The sequence below is a fragment of the Zingiber officinale genome, chromosome 4A, assembly GCF_018446385.1.
Source record: "Zingiber officinale cultivar Zhangliang chromosome 4A, Zo_v1.1, whole genome shotgun sequence".
NCBI classification, from domain to species: domain Eukaryota; kingdom Viridiplantae; phylum Streptophyta; class Magnoliopsida; order Zingiberales; family Zingiberaceae; genus Zingiber; species Zingiber officinale.
Genome location: NC_055992.1, coordinates 28,642,706 through 28,662,613, shown reverse-complemented (window position 1 = coordinate 28,662,613; position 19,908 = coordinate 28,642,706). Strand labels below are relative to the sequence as shown.

Genomic DNA, 19,908 nt, shown 5'->3' with positions numbered 1-19,908 from the left:
TGAGGAAGTTGGTATTACACTTATAAAAGCATATTTATATTAGTATAATACCTATAAAATTAAATAAATAAATTTGAATAATGAATTAGACTAAATGAACAAGCTTGAACATATAATACCTGCATTCAGCTTGTTAATATTTATAAATAGGAATTGTCAACTATTTATGAATAAAATTTATAAATCATATTCATCAATAAACTTTTATTAATATGGATAATAAAAAAACTTTTAAATAAATAAATAAATTTATATTATCAATTTAATAATCAATCAAATAAGTTTAAAATAATAAAATTTTCAAACAATCAAACAAATTTAAAATGAGAGTTAAATAATATCTAAATGAACTAAACTCGAATCAAGATTGAAATCAAACTCAAACTCATAAAAAAATCAAATTAGGTTTGAATAATCATTTTAATACTGGGTTCATTTTGAACTTAGTTTGATTTGATTGAGTTATTTTATTAAATAAACTTAAACATGTGTATTAATATAGACTATGGAGCAATTTATAAATGATTATTCATTTTAATTAAATAATAATTATGTGTAATATATGAGTATTTAATGACAGGTGACTGATCTGACTTGGAATTTTTAGGTTTATGATTAGGGCTAGAGTTCGACCTTTACACTGTTTTCCGCGGGAGCAAGTATTTATCTTTTAGAAAGCCATAAGGACGAATAAGATCGTTTATTTGATACTTATCATTTGATACTCGCATAATAATATGATTATGCCACACAGATATATGAATTGGATTCTGAAAATGACTTTTAATAAAATATTATGAATCGAGATAAAATGATCCAAAAATTCACCTTATTTGAAAAACATTAACACCATAGTGTATCGACGACGCCAAAATTGATGTTACCTCCAGCCACAGAGGCGTGCGGGTTCTAACACCAAAGTCTTCGTTTTCGACGAATGTGTTTGATGACGATGACGATGACGCTTTCGTTTGGGTCGGCTCCGTCGTCGTCCTCATCCTTCCGCTGGTCTTCTCTCTCCACGCCCTCCGCTTTCCCACCTGCTGCTTCCACCTTCCTCCCGTGGAAGCTCGAGGCAAGTAGTGATTGTGTTTTTCGGCTCTTCCTTCGTTCTGTTTCTTGCTCTTGTCCCTTTCATCTGCAAATTAATTCGGATATATCTTGCCGAATCGATCTTGATTCACAATGAACGATGACCTAGTTTATCGAATTGCCTATTTAACCGTTCGCTAAAACCCAAAATAAACGGAAGGATATGAGGGTACAATTATGTACCGCTGTAATTGATAATTGATCGCCGGAAGAACTATCGTCGAAGAAAAGTTGAGTCCGAGGTTAGAAATTTTCCTAATTGTTTATGAGCTATGCTGTACATTCAGTTGGGCTCTATCGGCAGGTTGGTTTTGTCAGCAAAAGGAAGTTAGTTCTTTCTAATATCGTCGGTTTTGTCAGCAAAAGGAAGTTAGTTCTTTCTAATATCGTCCAGAGTTGGCATCCTCGTATGCAGGAAGTTGCGGTTTTGCTCTAGTAATGATTTTCTAGCTCTAGATATCACAAGACTGAAAAACAGTAGTTTACGTTGTGATGTTGCATTGTCCAGAATCTTGTTGCCATAAAATTAAACACTCTGAACAATCCCATGTCTATGTTATGTCCATTATCAATATCAGATAGTCAAACATTATGGCAACGAGCATGAGTCCCAACTATTTGGGGTCATCTAACATTCTTGAAAAAAGTTGAGATGGGTAATTTTATTATCAATGATGTGAAGCAAGGACTATGGTTTATGTTATGTAAAGGCAGTATCAAGTGAATCATATCATTCAAGAGCATCTCAATAATGATATTAAATATACCAAGCACTTGAACAAGAGATTGTATTGGTTTTTCCAATATATTTAAATATTCTGTCACTTTTCATTGGTGCACAAAAAGTTCAATGTAAACATAGGTCTGTTATGATAAACTAATTTGAAATTAATAGTACCATAATCAGAAGAAACAATAAGGGCGAGAATTCTCAGAAAGACAATAAAGGCACTATTCGACTCGATGAAAGTATTATAACAAGTAGTTCTTAGGCAGCAAGAACCAGAAAATGCTATTTTTTTGGAGACCAGAAATATAAAAAAATTATGAATCAATGTGTGTTTGAAATAATCATGTAAAATTGCTCATTTAACTATGATGCTATCGAAACAATCTAAACACATTAAGCACTGATATTGGCAGCATGCCATTTGTTTTTAAAAGGATTGCTATGGGACATAACTAGGAACCTTTGGTAGTTGAGGTGAGTTTATTTAGATGCAACGAAGGCACTGAGATGCACAGGAGTATTTTTTCAAATGGACCTTGACTTTGAAGGGCGGAGCCATCCTTTCATCAAGGGAGGTGCCTCATACATACTTAGCAATTATGAATAGGAAGTTTCCTTCCTACCCATCTGATAAGATCCCAACACATAGTTGTTCCATTACTTAACAAGCACTTGACCATAGGTCCGCATGCACACATGCTAAGCTGTAAAGAAATCTACATCAACTAAGGTGTTGGCACATTTCCCTTCCAAATGAGTCACCCTCTCTAGTTTTTGCTAGGAGGATCCTACCTCTGTGGGCCCTTGGGCAAATATTGATATGAAACTCAGTTTTGTAGCTATGACATGCTACAATTTGAAACCTCATTCTCATTGCCCTCCTCCCCCTCTAATTTTTTCAATTGTCAGAGCCTTGGAACTTGTCATCTGCTTGTGTCAAGGTGTTGACAGTGTTTTGAACAATTTATCTTGCCTCATATTGGGTGACACGAACGAAATTTAGAACTATAGATCTGAAGCTTATTTATGCAATTCACGAGATATTATTTTTTCTGATTATTAAACATTTCCATGATATCTCTCTATCACATTGTTTGCCTTTAAAATACAATTTCACACTGTCATCATTTATCTGCTGCAACTTATTTTCTTTCGAATACTATTGAAGTCAAATGCTAATGATGTCAACTAAGTTTAACCAAGCCTGGGATTGATCAGTAAGTGTGGTCACCCAATCCTAATGAATCACTGGTACTGGATGGTATAAGTCAATCTTTTCCTAACTGCTACATAACTATCTTTGTACTATTATTGGGTTTGAATATTGTTGCTTCTGCACAGTAATATAGTAGCTTTTCATCAACTCGATCCTTTTCGAGTACATTCTATATTCTTTAACTATAGTTATATTTTCATAATTATTATCCTTTTTCAGTCAGCTCCATTTAGATGTACTGATCAAAAGACCTATAAGAATAGCGTGCATGGAGTGAAAGGTGTCTTTTCTTCTAATATTAGCATATATTTTTGCTCTGTCTTTTTTGATTCTTGATGTGTACATGTGTATGTAATTATCAGGACTATCAGCACAGACTTCCTATAGGTATTTCAAACTGAAGAATCAGCTTCTGAGCAGGTGGCTAACTTGTCTTGCTACTTTTGAAGCCCCATCATCCTCTACTGAGGTTGAAGCTAATATAGAGCTAGAGAAGTTTGACTTGTTTTATGATGAAAACTCCTCAAAAAGCAGTTTGTCTGATTTTTCTGGGAGATCTGATGGAAAACCTGGGTTTATATCATTCCATGGCTACCATTACCTTGGAAATGAGGTTGAAACTATTTCAAGGGAGGGAAGATATAAAATTCTTTGGTTTGCTGCACCGACTGTATTGGTAGCCTTCTTACATTCCCCTTGTTTTACTTGCGAAAGATACTTTCTACCTTTTTTGAAGACTCTTTATTTACAGGTAGACTTTCTTGTATAATTGTGATGTTAAATCTAGACTTTATTTGCAATCATTTTTGGTATACTTGGATAAAAACCAGGGTTTAGGGCCTAGTGCAGCCCTCTTATTTGCAATCTGGCATTGGAGGTATCAGATACATTTCTCTTTTGTGACTGCATATGCATGTAAATTTTGTGGACATATCAAAGATGTTCTAGTTAGGCAATATAAAACTATGACAAATATCCATATCAAACGAGGAAAAAGTAGACTAAAAAAGATTTGGTTAGCAACAATAAAACAAGATAAAATTTATTTAAATATAAATGATGATGATCCTGTCCGAACGCTGAACAACCGGACGCTGGGCACGTGGCGCTCTCCGCATTGCTGACGTAGAGCTCCGGCGGGCCGTATAGAGCTCCGGCGAACCTGCAAAGAAGTCGGGCCGGGAGGTGGTTCCCGGCGACGACCCTCCGATGCTCAAGTCAGGCAAGTGGACAACAAAGAAGTGGCTCCGAATATCGTAGAATGCGTACCTCCAATGAAGTGTGAGACCCTTTATATAGAGCTGCGAAGAGGCTCACGCACACATACCGAGGCGAGTACGTGTCCTCAGCCCATACCTCAGCATGGGTTTGTCAGACAAGCTTACCTGACACCATACTGCTACAGTCCGAGCGCGTCTCTGATGGGACAACGGATCCCTTTGTCATAAGAGCCTGCGTATGGCCTACTCATCAAACATACCCGCTGTCAGAAAATGTTCCCTTGTCCTTTTCTCTTTCTACTCCCTACCGAGTGCCCGGCCGGTCGGAAGTCCCCCCACGTCTGGCCTGCCGTACGTGCTGGTCCGCTCGGGAGATTCCCGGTAGTGTGCTCTGTGGACTGTTCGCAGTATTGATACTTTATGCCTTCGGCTGAGCGGGCCACCCGCTCGGCCATACGACCCTGTTCAACATGAGCGTCGGAACCCTGACTCCTCGCCGGGTGCATTTGACTCCGATGAGATCCCGTTCGGCCGACTGGTCTCCCCTTCTCCGGTCGGCCGTTCGACCCTTTGACTTCCACGTGGTGTTGACTTCCCTTAAAGGGGGGTCCCTGTCCTTACCGCCGGATCACTTGCCTGCCCTTCAAGTCTAGTCGAAGGAGGCGATTAGTCCGACTGGACGATTGTTTCGTCGAGCGGCTCATCCAAGAACCCATCCTCCGCTCGGTCGATGAGATGCTGACTACGGCTTCGGTCAACGCCACCATCCCTCGGATCTCCTCGGAATTCGCGGCAATCGTCGTCATTAAGGCCAAGCACGCGTTCTGTGCCTCGATAAGGCGCTTATTAAATGCTCTCCCGTGGTGGAATGCCACGTGGCATTACTGTCGTCAGCGTACGGCGGCGGCGCCGCGGGCGACGAGACCGAGGTGGTTCGAAATGAACGGCGCGATGCGTGCTCCGATTCTCGCGACCTGGATCCAACGGTGGAGGCCGCTCGGGGTCCACCCTATAAAGCCTTCGCCTCCTCTGCCTTCGCCACACTTCTGCTTTCGCGTGCCCCTTGCTGCTTCTCGCGCTCCAGCGTTCCGGCGATCTAGCTCTCCGGATTCCGGCGATCTTCTGTGTTCTTCCCTCGATCCTCCTCCTCGTTGTAAGGTTCTCCTTCTCTCTTTGGTTCTTTGTGCTTTCTCTGCATTTCTTTCCCGAGTTTCGATCCTCGGGACCTCGTTTCATTTGCTGTCTTGTTTTTACCTTTCTTTGCCTTTTTTGATTCCGTCCGCTCGGACGATGGCCCATTCCTCTCAACCCGAAGACCAAACCCTCGGCCCATGGTACTCTACCATGGAGTCGCGCTTCGATCGGCGCGACGCCGATGTTCTGATTAATAGTTTTGACCTTCCCTCCAACCTTGAAATCATCCTACCTACAGACTCCGCTCGGCCGCACAAACCGCCGCGCGAAGCTTTTTGTATTTTCCGCGACCAGTTCACAGCCGGTCTGCGATTTCCGATCCATCCCTTCTTTGTAGAAGTTTGCAACTTTTTCGGCATTCCGCTCGGAAGCCTAGTCCTCAATACCTTCCGCCTCCTATGCGGCGTTGTCGTCTTATTCAAGATCCATAACATTCCCCTCCGACCGGAGGTTTTCTACTATTTCTACTACCCTAGACAGTCCGAGCCGGGCACTTACATGTTCCAGGCTCGGCCCGGCTTGGTTTTCTTCAATAAACTACCTTCTTCCAATAAGCATTGGAAAGAATTCTATTTTTATATTCGCCTCCCCGAGCGGGCTCCCTTCCGAACCCAATGGCAGGTCGGCCATCCTCTCTCCCCAGAACTCAAAAGGTTCAAGACCCGGCCGGATTGTCTCCACGCCGCCAACATGCTTGCCGGTCTGCGGTTTGACATCAACAAATTCCTTCCAGAAGGGGTTATGTACATATTCGGCCTGAGTCCGATCAGAACCCCCCTCCCGAGCGGCTTCGGTAAGAATTTTACTTGCACCTTTGCCTTAATTGCTAACTGATTTTTTCCTTTTTCATTTGCAGCGAACATCGTCATGGAGTCGGTGATGGCTGGCGGCCAAAGAAATGGAGACGCTCGGCATCCAGCCGGTTGGCTCTAATGAAGAAGAGAGCGGGACAAACGCTGGGGAGTCGGTCGCTCAGGCTTCTCTCCCAGAGCCAGCGGCTGGCGTAACTGCAAGTCGAGAGCCTTCCGCTCGGGAGGAGGGCTCGGCGCAAGAGGAAGAGTGCCCCCTCCGACAGAAAAGACGCCGGGCTGAAACACCACTCCGCTCAGCTACATCTGCGGTCCATCCGTCCGAGCGGGCCACCGCCGCTTCTCGAGGCAAAGCACCAGAGGTGGAGATGGTTTCTTCCGATCGGACGCCTTCTCAACTAGACGCGTCTGCGGACCCCCTTGAGGCCGTTTCGATCAGCACCCTTCCACCTGCTCCCCGCAAAGTCCATCGGTCAGCGCTTTTATCCCAATTTTCTGCGTCGGCCTCCGATCCTTCCCCGGCATCTGCCCAGACGACCCCCGGTCGGCGCCGCACCATCCGAGTCTCACTTCACCTCCCGACCGAAGAATTGCTGCCCGAGGCCGATCGACCAACCGCGCCCGAGCATATGATCACAATGAAGGGGCCCTTAGCCGAAATGTGGGCCGACGCTCGGGCGCAGGTGGCGATGATCCCACTCAGCAACTTGGCCAATAGCCATATGCAACAGGCCACAGGGGTAAGTGCATTTTCTTAAGTCCTTTTCACATTCTTTCCGATCGGCTACTAACAATTTTTCTTTTGTCAGAGATGGGTGGAGGAGATTGCTGTCTCCAACCGGCTCGCTATGGTGGATGAGGAGCTCAAAAGGCTACGGAGCTCGGGCGGCGCTCCCTCCCAGGGCCCTTCATATGCCGATCTTCAGAAGGAGCTCAAAAAGACCCAAGATTTACTGGAGGCCGAGCGGAAGAAGACGGCCGATCAGGCCCACACTTTGGCCGAGCTCGAGCGTGTGAATAAATCTTTAGATCGCAAGATAAGCCTGGCGACCGAGCGGAAGAACACGGCTATCTCCGACCTAGAGAAGAAGAATGTAGAGGCTCGGGGCTTGGAGGAGAAGGTTAAAGAGCTGATGGACCAACTGGCCAACGAGAAGGTTGCCCGAACGGACGAGGTGGCAAAGCTCGAGGCTGCTTTACAAGAACACAAGGCAGCCGCCGATGCTTCTCGAGCGGCCTTTAAAGAATACCAGGAGGCCGAACCAAGCCGGGTCGCTGCCCTGCAACAGAAATACATCCGTTCGGCCTAATTTTCGGAGAAGGTCTACGAGCGGATGTACCTGGCCTTCGAGCTTGCCATGAATGCCACGACGGAATACTTGAAGTCCAAGGGGCAACTTCCCGAGTCCGCCATCATCCCGGCTAAGGACCAGGCGACACTTCTCAACGACATCCCGACGACGCTTTATGATTATTTGGAGTAGTTTATATGTAATCCAGCCGCCCGGCTAAAAAACTATCACTTTTTGTAATTTGGCCGTTCGGCCTTATTTTCTATAATGCTATGCCTTTTCCTTTGCTAATCCATATGCGTGTTGTCCGCTCGGCTCGCAAACTACCGTTTATGTTCGCCTGCTTCTCCTCGTAATTCTCCCCTCATCCCACCTTTCTTGTGTTCGAAAGGGGTTTTGACAAAGTATTTCGCGTGGATAGTCTGCTCGGATGAATGTATACTTTTTCGCAACTGAAATTTACGCTAGCTGTTCGCCAAGTACCTTTGGTTACCTGGCCGCTCGGCGAGACGACTCATCAGTCGACTTTATTGTCTTAGCCAACGCAACTTGATTTTTAACGTCGGAGCTCGACGGTCTTCCGCTCGGAGGGTTTATAGTTGCCGGCTCGACTCTCGATTTTTAACGTCGGAGTTCGACGGTCTTCCGCTCAGAGGGTTTATAGGCCGACTCGACATTTAACGCCTGAGCTCGACGGTCTTCCGCTCGGAGGGTTTATAGTCGCCTCGACTCGATATTTAACGCTCGCTCGGACGATCTTTATAACTTTGACACCGCTGAAGCTTATTTGCCATCATTTAAACATTTTGCTTCCGCATTACAAGGACATAGGCGACCAAACATATGAACTTACATCAACAGACCTCTCATCCTCGATGCCGAGATGATTCGACTCACGTGGTCGATCTAGCATCCGTCTTCATCCTCCAATAATAAGCACCGAGCGGAGCTTTCGATGACTTTGGGCTCACCCAAGGAGCCTCTGACGACGCCGTCGCTTTACTTTCTTCCGCATAAGGTCGCCCACTTGGAATGCTCTGGGGATTACGCGCCGGTTGTAGTTTTGCTTCATCCGCTGTCGGTACGCCATCAGCCGGATGGCCACCTTGTCTCGGTCTTCATCGATCAAGTCCAACTCCATGTTCCTCCGCTCGGCGTTATCATCATCATAATTCTGGATTCGGACGGACTCAACGCCGACTTCAATTGGGATAACTGCTTCACCGCTGTATACCAAATGAAATGGCGTGACGCCCGTTCCTTCCTTTGGGGTTGTGCGGATGGCCCATAAGACGCTTGACAGCTCGTCCACCCAGCTCCCTCCCATGTGATCAAGCCGAGCCCGAAGAATGCGAAGAATCTCCCGATTGGTTACTTCTGCTTAGCCGTTGCTTTGGAGATACGCCACGGAAGTAAAGTGTTGCTCGATGTCATAACTTTCGCACCATTCTTTGAGCTGCTTCCCAACGAACTGTTGTCCGTTATCAGATACGAGCCGGCGAGGGATGCCGAACCGACAGATTATATGCTGCCAGATAAACTTCTTGACCATCTGCTCGGTGATCTTGGCTAGTGGCTCGGCCTCCACCCATTTGGAAAAATAGTCGACCGCCACTAGTAGAAACTTCCGCTGTCCGGTCGCCATAGGAAACGGACCCACAATATTCATTCCCCATTGGTCGAACGGACAAGACACGGTAGCTGCTTTCATTTCCTCCGCCGGTCGGTGGGAGAAGTTGTGATACTTCTGACAGGAAAGGCACGTCGCGACGGTCCGAGCGGCGTCTACTTGCAGGGTTGGCCAAAAGTATCCGGCCAACAGGATCTTCTTAGCCAGCGATCGTCCGCCCGGATGCCCCCCGCACGATCCTTGATGTACTTCTTGGAGGATGTACGCCGCGTCTTCCGAGCTCACGCATTTCAAAAGCGGGCGGGAGAAGGCCTTCTTGTAGAGTTGGTCTCCAATGAGTGTGAACCGACCGGCTCTCCTTCTTAATAGTTGGGCAGCCTCCCGATCGGATGGTGTAGCCCCCGATCGAAGAAACTCTATGATGGCTGTCCTCCAATCGCTCGGAAACGCGAGGCCCTCCATCCGGTCGACGTGTGTCACCAAAGATACTTGTTCAATTGACTGCTGGATGACGACCGACGTTATTGAACTTGCGAGTTTGGCTAATTCATCCGCTGCCTGGTTTTCCGCTCGTGGTATTTTCTGGATAATGACTTCTCTGAAGTTGGCCTTGAGCTTTTCGAAGGCTTCAGCGTAGAGTTTGAGCCGAGCGTTGTTAATCTCAAAAGTGCGGAGAGCCGAGAATCTGAATGCGCACACACCCGACCGCCCCAACATGTCACAGGCCGCTTATAAGAGCCGTATTCCGTTGTTCAGACAGAATCCAAATTACGGATAAATGCATCCTTTCTTCTTGCGGAGAGAGTAATATCACGCCTAGTCGAGTGGACGATCCATCCACAAATATTTTCCACATAGCCGGGCTCGCTTTTGCACGCGTGACAAAATCGCCAAGGATCGCGCTTTATCGCCAAACGGGTTGATATTGAATGTCGTCGCTCAACTCCGTGGTCCATTTGATGAGCCGGACGCTTCGGATTTAACAACACTCTTCCCAATGGGCTATTCGTCCTGACGATGATAGTATGAGCCAAGAAATAGGGACGAGGCGCTGAGCGGCGAGGACCAAAGCAAAAGCCAGCCCGGTGTAGCGAGATTCAACATCTTTAAGAAATACACGGGTTCTTCTCCGCTCGCCCTCACTAATGCCGAGCCCACTGCTTGCTCGGTCGAAGATAAGTAAATACAGAGTGGCTCACCCACAGTTGGCTTGGCTAGCACAGGCAGAGAATTAAGATATGTCTTCAGTTCTTCAAACGCCCGATCGCATTCTTCATCCCAATGGAACTTGGTAGCATTGCGCAAGATTTTAAAAAACGGGAGACTCCGATCGGCCGTCTTCGAGATGAATCTGGACAATGCTGTTATCCGACCGGTCAAGCGCTGTACTTCCCTCAGATTTCTTGGGGGCGGCATATCTTGTAATGCTTTCACCTTGCTGGGATTTGCCTCGATGCCCCGCTCGGTCACTATGTAGCCCAAGAAACGCCCGCCTTTTGCTCCGAACAGACACTTCTGAGGGTTCAGCTTAATTCTCTCAGCGTTCGGAAAGTCTCCTCCATGTCTTTCACGAGATCGGCCGCTCGGACGGACTTGATGCGAATATCATCCATGTACATTTCCAGATTTCGTCCGATCTGCTCCTTGAACACTTTATTCATCAAGCGTTGGTAGGTTGCCCCTGCGTTCTTCAGTCCGAACGACATCACATTGTAGCAATATGTGCCATCAGCTGTAACGAAGCTAACCTTCTTTTGATCTTCTCGGGCGAGCGACACTTGATGGTAGCCCTGATAAGCGTCGAGCATGCATATCAACTCGCAGTCGGCTGTGGAGTCCACCAGTTGATCGATCCGGGACAGAGGATAAAAATCCTTCGGGCACGCTTTGTTGAGATCCCGGAAATCGATGCACACTCTCCACTTGTTACCCGGCTTGGAGACTAGTACCACGTTCGCCAGCCAACTCGGGAACTGGACCTCGCGTATGTGGCCGGCCTCCAGGAGCCTCTCGACCTCCGCCCGGATGATGGCATTTTGTTCGGCACTGAAGTCCCTCTTCTTTTGCTTCACCGACCGAGAGTCCGGTCGGACGTGGAGCTCGTGCTGCGCTATACTCGGCGAAATTCCGGGCAGCTCATGCGTCGACCAGACGAAGACATCACAGTTTCTCTCGAGGCATTTGATCACTTCCTCTTTCTGGCTTGCCTCCAGATCGGCCGCAATGAATGTGGTGGCCTCCGATCGGGTTGGGTGAATCTGCACTTCCTCTTTATCTTCATAAACCAAAGAGGGTGGTTTTTCGGTTATAGCGTTCACCTCAATCCGTGGCGTCTTCCGGGCGGCATTAGCTTCAACTCGGACCATCTCGACGTAACATCGCCGAGCCGCCAGCTGGTCTCCCGGTACTTCTCCCACTTTATCCTCCACCGGGAACTTGATTTTCTAGTAGAAGGTGGAGATGGCCGCTCGGAACTCGCTGAGCGCTGGTCACCCCAAAATGACGTTATATGCTGAAGGAGAGTCAACCATGACGAAGTTTGCAGTCCGCGTCCTTCTGAGCGGCTCCTCTCTCAGGGAAATAGCCAGTCGGACCTGTCCGACCGGCATAACTTCATTACCCGTAAACCCGTAGAGGGGGGTTGTCATGGGCAGCAGCTCGGCTCGATCAATTTGTAGTTGGTCGAAGGCCTTTTTGAATATAATATTGACCGAGCTTCCTGTATCAACGAAAACGCGGTGAATAGTATAGTTGGCTATTACCGCTTACGAGGAGAGCCGTCACGTGGCACTCGACTCTCCAAGTCCCCGGCCCGTCGATTTCGGACCGCCGCCTGCTTGGCTACATCCGATCGCATGGATCCGTCGCCTAACGCCGCCTTCCTTGCTCGCTGGAGTCGCCCGGCCGCCCGCCAGAATAATGTTGATTTCGCCTCGGAAGTGTTGCTTATTTTCTTCTTCCCAGCGATGACCTAGATGCTCCCTTGACCTGGGATTATCCTCACGCCTCGAGTAAGGTGCGCCGGAGTCCGCTCGCACTGCCGATATCGTCCGATCGGTTTCACGAGGGCGCTGTCCTGTCGGATGATGGCGATCGGCGATGGCCACCCCGTGGCACGGGTGGGCAATCAAGGGAATCTCTTGTATTATGAGTGTCAGTCCGGTGAAATAAGCAAAACATTGGGGTCCATACCTTCTTTTTAGGCTCAGCTCGCTAGTATACTTCGAATGGCGGGATCTTGATGTCATTGGCGAGCCGCTTCACCATGGTCCTCCGCGGCTCTGGCGAGTAACAGCTTCCGCCGGCAGGCCGGCCATCATGACTTTTCTTCTGCCGCTTGAGTTTCCTCCACATTGATGTATTCGTTGGCCCGGTGCAGCATATGGTCATAGTCTCGGGGCGGCTTCCTAATGAGCGAGTGGAAGAAGTCCCCGTCCACGAGGCCTTGCGTAAATGCGTTCATCATTGTCTCGGAGGTGGCCGTTGGAATGTCCATGGCCACCTAGTTGAATCGCTGGATATAAGCTCTGAGCGACTCTCTGGGCTCTTGCTTGATGGCGAATAAGGTGACGCTAGTCTTCTGGTAGCGCCGACTGCATGCAAAATGGTGGAGGAAGGCCGTGCGGAAGTCTTTGAAACTTGCGATGGATCCGTCCGGCAGTCTCCGAAATCATCGTTGAGCCGATCCCGAGAGGGTGGTTAGAAAAACTCGACACTTCACTCCATCTGTGTATTGATGAAGGGTAGCCGCGTTGTCAAACTTACCCAAATGATCGTCCGGGTCGGTGGTTCCATTGTATTCACCGATCGCCGGGGGCACATAGTGCTTTGCAGAGGTCCCAAGATGGCTTCCAAACCGACGGCTGATCCGCCGGGAGGTTTCCGTCCGGGCCTTGCGCTTTTCGTTGTCCCAGACGACACTTCGTCCACGAAGATCCTCGATCACGATTAATCGCTGCGGCTCGGAGGCGTGCGGAATAGGCCCCGAAACGGAACCGTGTCCCGAGGTGCTTGCCGCCTCGATGCCGATGTCGCTGTTGCTCAATCCGCCGGCCATGACTTGCCTTGTTCCACAAGCTTAGCGGCTCTTGTGTCGATCGAGGCCGAGCTCCTCGTGGAGAGCATCACCGAAGTGCGGTCGCCCACCGTCCATTGCTTCCGATCGGATGTAGGAGCGTTCCCACAGACGGCGCCAAATTGATCCTGTCCGAACGCTGAACCAACGGACGCTGGGCACGTGGCGCTCTCCGCGTTGCTGACGTAGATCTCCGGCGAACCTGCAAAGAAGTCGGGCCGGGAGGTGGTTCCCGGCGACGACCCTCCGACGCTCAAGTCAGGCAAGTGGACAACAAAGAAGTGGCTCCGAATATCGTAGAATGCGTACCTCCAATGAAGTGTGAGGCCCTTTATATAGAGCTGCGAAGAGGCTCACGCACACATACCGAGGCGAGTACGTGTCCTTAGCCCATACCTCAGCATGAGCTTGTCAGACAAGCTTACCTGACACCATACTGCTACAGTCCGAGCGCGTCTCTGATGGGACAACGGATCCCTCTGTCATAAGAGCCTGTGTATGGCCTACTCATCAAACATACCCGCTGTCAGAAGATGTTCCCTTGTCCTTTTCTCTTTCTACTCCCTGCCGAGTGCCCGGCCGGTCGGAAGTCCCCCCACGTCTGGCCGGCCGTACGTGCTGGTCCGCTCGGGAGATTCCCGGTAGTGTGCTCTGTGGACTGTTCGTAGTATTGATATTTTATGCCTTCGGCTGAGCGGGCCACCCGCTCGGCCATACGACCCTGTTCAACATGAGCGTCGGAATCCTGACTCCTCGCCGGGTGCATTTGACTCCGATGAGACCCCGTTCGGCCGACCGGTCTCCCCTTCTCCGGTCGGCCGTTCGACCCTTTGACTTCCACATGACGTTGACTTCCCTTAAATGGGGGTCCCTGTCCTTATCGCCGGATCAGATGATATAGTAGGGGATAGGTGTAGAAGGATCTATATAGACGACCCCACCTATTGGGATAAGACTTGGTTGTTATTGTATCAAGGATACTACCTAGCCTATAGTATAATGAACATTTTCCTCTTTTTGATGAAGGTAAATTGTATTAATAGAAGCTCATGAGCTTACGTGGAAACTACTCAGAAATCAAAAGACATGCATTTGAACCTTTCTAAACACCTTGTCAATATTTGGCACATCACCATCAAATTGACATCTATTGCGGGTTTGCCATATCAAGTACACCGTGCAAGACATGCCTAGTGTGCGGGCTTTGTTGAGTATGCTATCCCTTTGGAACTTGGTGCAGCAAATGTCCAACAATGCGACCCTGAGCCGAACTGGTGATCTATGCGCAGCTAGCACTTGACCGTAGTCTATAGAGGTATAATGATGTTGCATCTGAAGAAAAGATGCTCGGAGGTCTCATTTGCTCATTGGCAAAGTGGGCAGCAAGCTACATAGGGCAATCTGTCCTTCGTGTGAATCCTGCTGTGCGCAAACCACCAAAGCACAAAACAATGCTTTGGCATGATGAATGCCTTCCATACCACCGATGACCACTCTTGTTGCTGCTCTGGGGCTTGAAGAAATTGTATGCTGCCGCAGCTCCTGCTTGAACTAGGAGCCCAACAGCGTGGCGCCCTGCTGTGCGGTGCTGCCTGCTTGGATATCCTGCCAAATCTGGGGCAAGCGCTTGATTAGCGGTGAATCTGTTACCTTTGCTTGCCAAGCCCAGAAAATGAACATTTTTTTGCTGGCACGTAGTCAAGTTATTTTGGCCTCTTGATAATATGAATCAGATATGGTATCGTAGTGCATATTGTTTGCAGATGATATTTTTTGATAGATGAGACACATGAAGGAGTAAATGCTAAACTCGAATTTGGGCGAGAAACGTTAGAAGCGAAATGTTTTAGGCTTAATAGAGTAAAGACATAATATATCGAATTTAAGTTTAGCAATATTAGATGTAATTAGACAATTGTTAATATAGGAGATGTTGAGTTGTTAACTTAAAGTTTTAAGTATTTAGGATCATTTTTGCAAAAGGATGGAGGGATTGAGAGATGTCTTACATAAAATACAAGCAGGATAATTTAAATGGAGGAGAGCGTCTAGTGTTCTGTGTAATTGTAAAGTACTTTTAAGACTTTTAGGAAAAAAGAAAGTTTTACAAAGATAAGGATGTTAAGGTGGACATATGGATGTACATCATAAAAATGAAAATATTAGAGGGAAAATCGGGGTTACACTTATTGAGGAAAACTTCGGGAGACACGTTTAAGATGAAACAGAGTTAGACGATATGAAACTATGATAAATGTGCATATCAAACGAGAAAGAGGAAGATAAAAAAAAGCTAGCAACAATAGAATAAAATAAAATTTATTTAAATATAAATAATGATATAATAAGGGATAGAGTCGAATGGGATAGAAGAATTCATATAGCCAATTTCATCTAGTGGGATAAAACTTGAATATTGTTGTACTGTGCACTAAACCATATATCATTTCTTTCATACTTGCAACACCAAACAGTTTGTAGTGAATCCTAGAGCTTGGATCTGTGGTATATACCGCACATATTCTTTCTTACTCAAATGTATTTATGCATTGGTTTTTTTTTTTTTTTTGTAAAGAAACAAGATTGCTCGCTCTGCATTTTGACTAAAGAAAACTTGTATCAAGAAGAAAGATCAACTATTTTATGTTATACAACTTATTAGTGAATATTTTATAACACCAAGAATCACATAAGCAATAATAGTCTGGGCATTATTGCTTGTTTGATATTATGTAACATCCATTTGTTCAGTGTACTTGTCTGGTTCTCTGGATCCTGGGCTGTTGCAAGGCAAATGTTATATAATTGTTGCCTTAGACAGGAGGATAAATTTCCACATTGTAGTTTCCGTTCATTCTTGCTCATATTTTGAATTTTCGTATTAATTTTGTTTTCTATGTACAGATTTCCTCATATTATTCTTCACAGAAGCTCTTTTCTACAGTGGAGTTGCAATCTTTGTTATGTTAATTGATGGTCTGTGGAGACCTATTCAAGCTAAATTACCTAAGAAATTATACGTGTTGAAAATTCAACGTCTTCCTTTAACTTCTGTAGTTACATCTGCTATGCCACTAATAATACCTCTCCTGACAATGGGCTTGGTTTGGCCTTGGACTGGACCAGCAGCCTCTGCTATTCTTGCACCATACTTGGTCGGCGTGGTGGTACAATTTTCTTTCGAGCAGTATGCTTCTCGTAAAAAATCACCTGCATTGCCTGTTATTCCCATGATTTTTCATGTGAGTATATAATGGCTGATTGTTTTGCTCTTAGAATTTCTTATCCGCTAATGGTATGTTATGATAGTAAATAACTATTTTCATGATTTCAGATATACAGGCTGCACCAGTTGAATAGAGCAGCTCAGCTAGTGTCGGCACTATCTTTGTCAGTTAGAGGCACTGAGTTAACATCGCAAACGACAACCATAAGCAACTCATTAGGGGTGCTGTTTACCGTTCTCCAAATCCTCGGCATAATTTGCATTTGGTCACTTTCAAGTTTCCTGATGAGGTTCCTTCCTCCTTCAGAAGCAGTTTTCTAGTCATTACTTCATTTGAAAGTGTTGCCGAAGAACTAGTCAGCTTCCAATAATATTACTGGTTTACATCTCTCTGGGTGATTTGTTAGAATGGCTGAGATCGAAATCTGCAAGTGTACCAGATCTGGCAGCCGTGCTACTTTAGTATAACCTTGATAAGTCTTTCATGGGGTCAATAACACACACCAAATGCCGATCTTTGGAGAACTGGTGCCTGGTAGCCGTCCAAGGGATGCAGAATCATCGAACAGCAATACAAGCACAGAGCTAAGCTTTAGCCAAAATTCTGTTTTTTTTTCCTAAATCGATATGGACTTCACAAATTGTAGCGTGTGCAATAATGGTCTTCTTTGAAAATGAATATGTGATTACAGAAGCGGAAGCAGTGTTTTTTTTTTTTTTTTACTTTTATTTCACTACCGTTGTATTAAGTGTTTCGTTTGTTGGTGTGACAATGTGGTATTAAATAACACGACCAGATTCATTAATTAAGAAAAATAATATTGAGAAATTATGATCTCCTTTCCTTACACCCAGCTTTGCCTGCAAACTGCTACCTGGACACTATTTTTTAAAGTTCTTTTATTTAAGGACGCATTGTGATAAAAGCAATAATTTAAATATCTGATACAGGCGGTTATAAACGAATCTAACTATGACGTGATAGTTAAAATTGGGATGATGGAACACTTAAAATCAAAATGAGTTGGCGGGGGAGATGATAGTCAAAAAATCACTTTCAACATAGTCTGATTCCTCATCCAGCGCTAAAGTTAAAATTGGGATGATGGAACACTTAAAATCAAAATGAGTTGGCGGGGGAGATGATAGTCAAAAAATCACTTTCAACATAGTCTGATTCCTCATCCAGCGCTAAGGGTCCTATTATAAGGACGACCGACCCTAGTACTGACTGAGCTTGAGGGACTTAGTGCGTCGCTCTTATGCTAGGATACTTAGCATATAACTGATTGTCCTCGCCCGTGCCGCTCGGGTTTAATAAAGGACCCACTTGCCACAAGGACGTCTTGGAATACATTCGTCTGAGTTTTAGTGATCCAGCCTTTCATTCTTAGAGTACAACCTAACATACAGCCGGCCAAGCATATGGACTTTTACTATTCATTCCTCCTTTTGTACATGGATAGTCGGGTATACAGTTGACTAGAGTTAAAAGGCTCAATATCCTTATCTTCACTGAGCAAACATATGAGGCAAATCTTAGAAGAAACCCAACTAGATTTCTAGAGGTCAGATATCACTTCAGGGACAAGCCTCCTAATACAAGGATGATCGACTGAAAGTATTGGTCGGACCTCTCAGTGTTGGTGTGGGAAGCATCAGACGATCGAACCTAAGTTTTGATAATGACAAAGGGTTCAAAGTTAAGTCGTTTTGTGATCTAACAAGTTCATGGAGCTTGTAGGAAATGTTGGTTAGTCCTAGGGAAACGTACCGGTTCTACTGTATAAAAATTTTTGTACAAGTGTCGAACATTTCCTTAAATAACCTATTGTGTTCTTTAGAAGTTAAATTAGGAATTGCAGACGGAACTTAACATCATTGAATCCAAATTTAACTTATATGTTCTTAATGGTTTAATTTGAATCGCAAGCGGAACTTAACACTATTGATTCAAATCTACCTAAGTTATTAATTTCATAAATATTAATTTCCAAAATTGGCTTCCAGGACTGTATGGCGAGGCACATGGCCTTCTTGGATATGGGAGCAACCACCACCGCCTAGGCAAAGCCTTTTAAGGAAAGCTAATATTTATTTCCTTAAATAACTCTAGGTTAACCAAAAAGAACAATCATATCACAAATTCGAAAAAGAAGAAAACACAAACTTGAAAAACTATTTTGAAAAACTAGATCTAATTGTCTCTTGTATTTAGAATTCTTATAAAGAAAATAACTAGTATGATGCGGAAGAAAATTACTAGTTATACCTTCTCATTGTAAGCTAATGACCTCGAGATCTTCTGCCGTATTCCTCGCCTCGCCTTGGACGTCGTGTGGGTGACGATCCTCCAAGATGAACACCACCCAAAAGAGCTTCACCTCTTCTTCTAAAATCCGACCACCACCACCACCAAGGAATAGAGAGCAAAGGGAAAGGGAGAAGGGAGAGGGCCGACCACCAAGAGGTCTCCAAGCAAGAGAATAAGAGTTGTGTCTCATGAAGTCCCCTCACCCCTTCTTTTATATTACTTGCCTAAGGCAAATAAGGAAAAACTTTTACAAAAAATAAAATCATCCAAGAGTTTTTCCTTTTCCCTTTTAATTTTTCCTTTTCTTTCCTCTTGATTGAATTAATCACCAAAATTAATTTTTGTGATGATTTTATATTTTTTATTATGGCCGGCCCCTTGCTTGGGCACCAAGCAAGGTGGTCGGCCACCTCTTCAAGAGGAAAAAGGAATAATTTTTTTTATAAAATTTTACAAGGAAAAACTCTTATAAAATTTTACAAGCTCTCTTTCCTAAAGTAGGAGTTAAAAAAGTGTAACGACCACCCTTCTTACAGCTACTACTACTCTCTAAAAGTGACCGTTACTTAACTACTAACTCTACTTAACCGGTATAATTAAAAAAAACACGAGGAATCCCTACCGAAAAATTTTGGCAGAGTCTCCCCTGTACCGCTGACCAAATCAACAATACAAATAATATATACTCAGCCACAGGCGGCTGGAACACATTTTTTCACAACCACGCAGTAATAATAACACAATAACTCAAAGGAAACTATTCTAGCAATGGTAAGCAAGTATATAACTCCAACAATAGGACATATCAACCTACAAATATGGAATAAACTCAATTACAATCTCAACTTCATCATAGCATTAAGGAGAAAAGAAAAGGAAACTCTAAACAGATAAGTTTTAACAACTCCTTAGCAAACTCTTGATCTCTCCATAGTCCAGTCATCACATACCTTCATCACCACCACCACCTTGTCGCCTTCCTTTCATACTTTAGCTTTTCCTTTATCTGCAGTAGGAGGAAATGCAGTCTATAAGCATAAAGCTTAGTGAGCGCTATCTAACTCACAAAAACTCGATATGCATGTATATAAATAAAAACATGCTAAAACT

General features: G+C 45.3%; 1 pseudogene; it reads left to right on the top strand.

Moving 5' to 3' along the window:
- Nucleotides 1–947: 947 nt before the first annotated feature.
- LOC121969758 lies at nt 948–17,332 on the top strand (annotated as a pseudogene).
- Nucleotides 17,333–19,908: the final 2,576 nt, after the last annotated feature.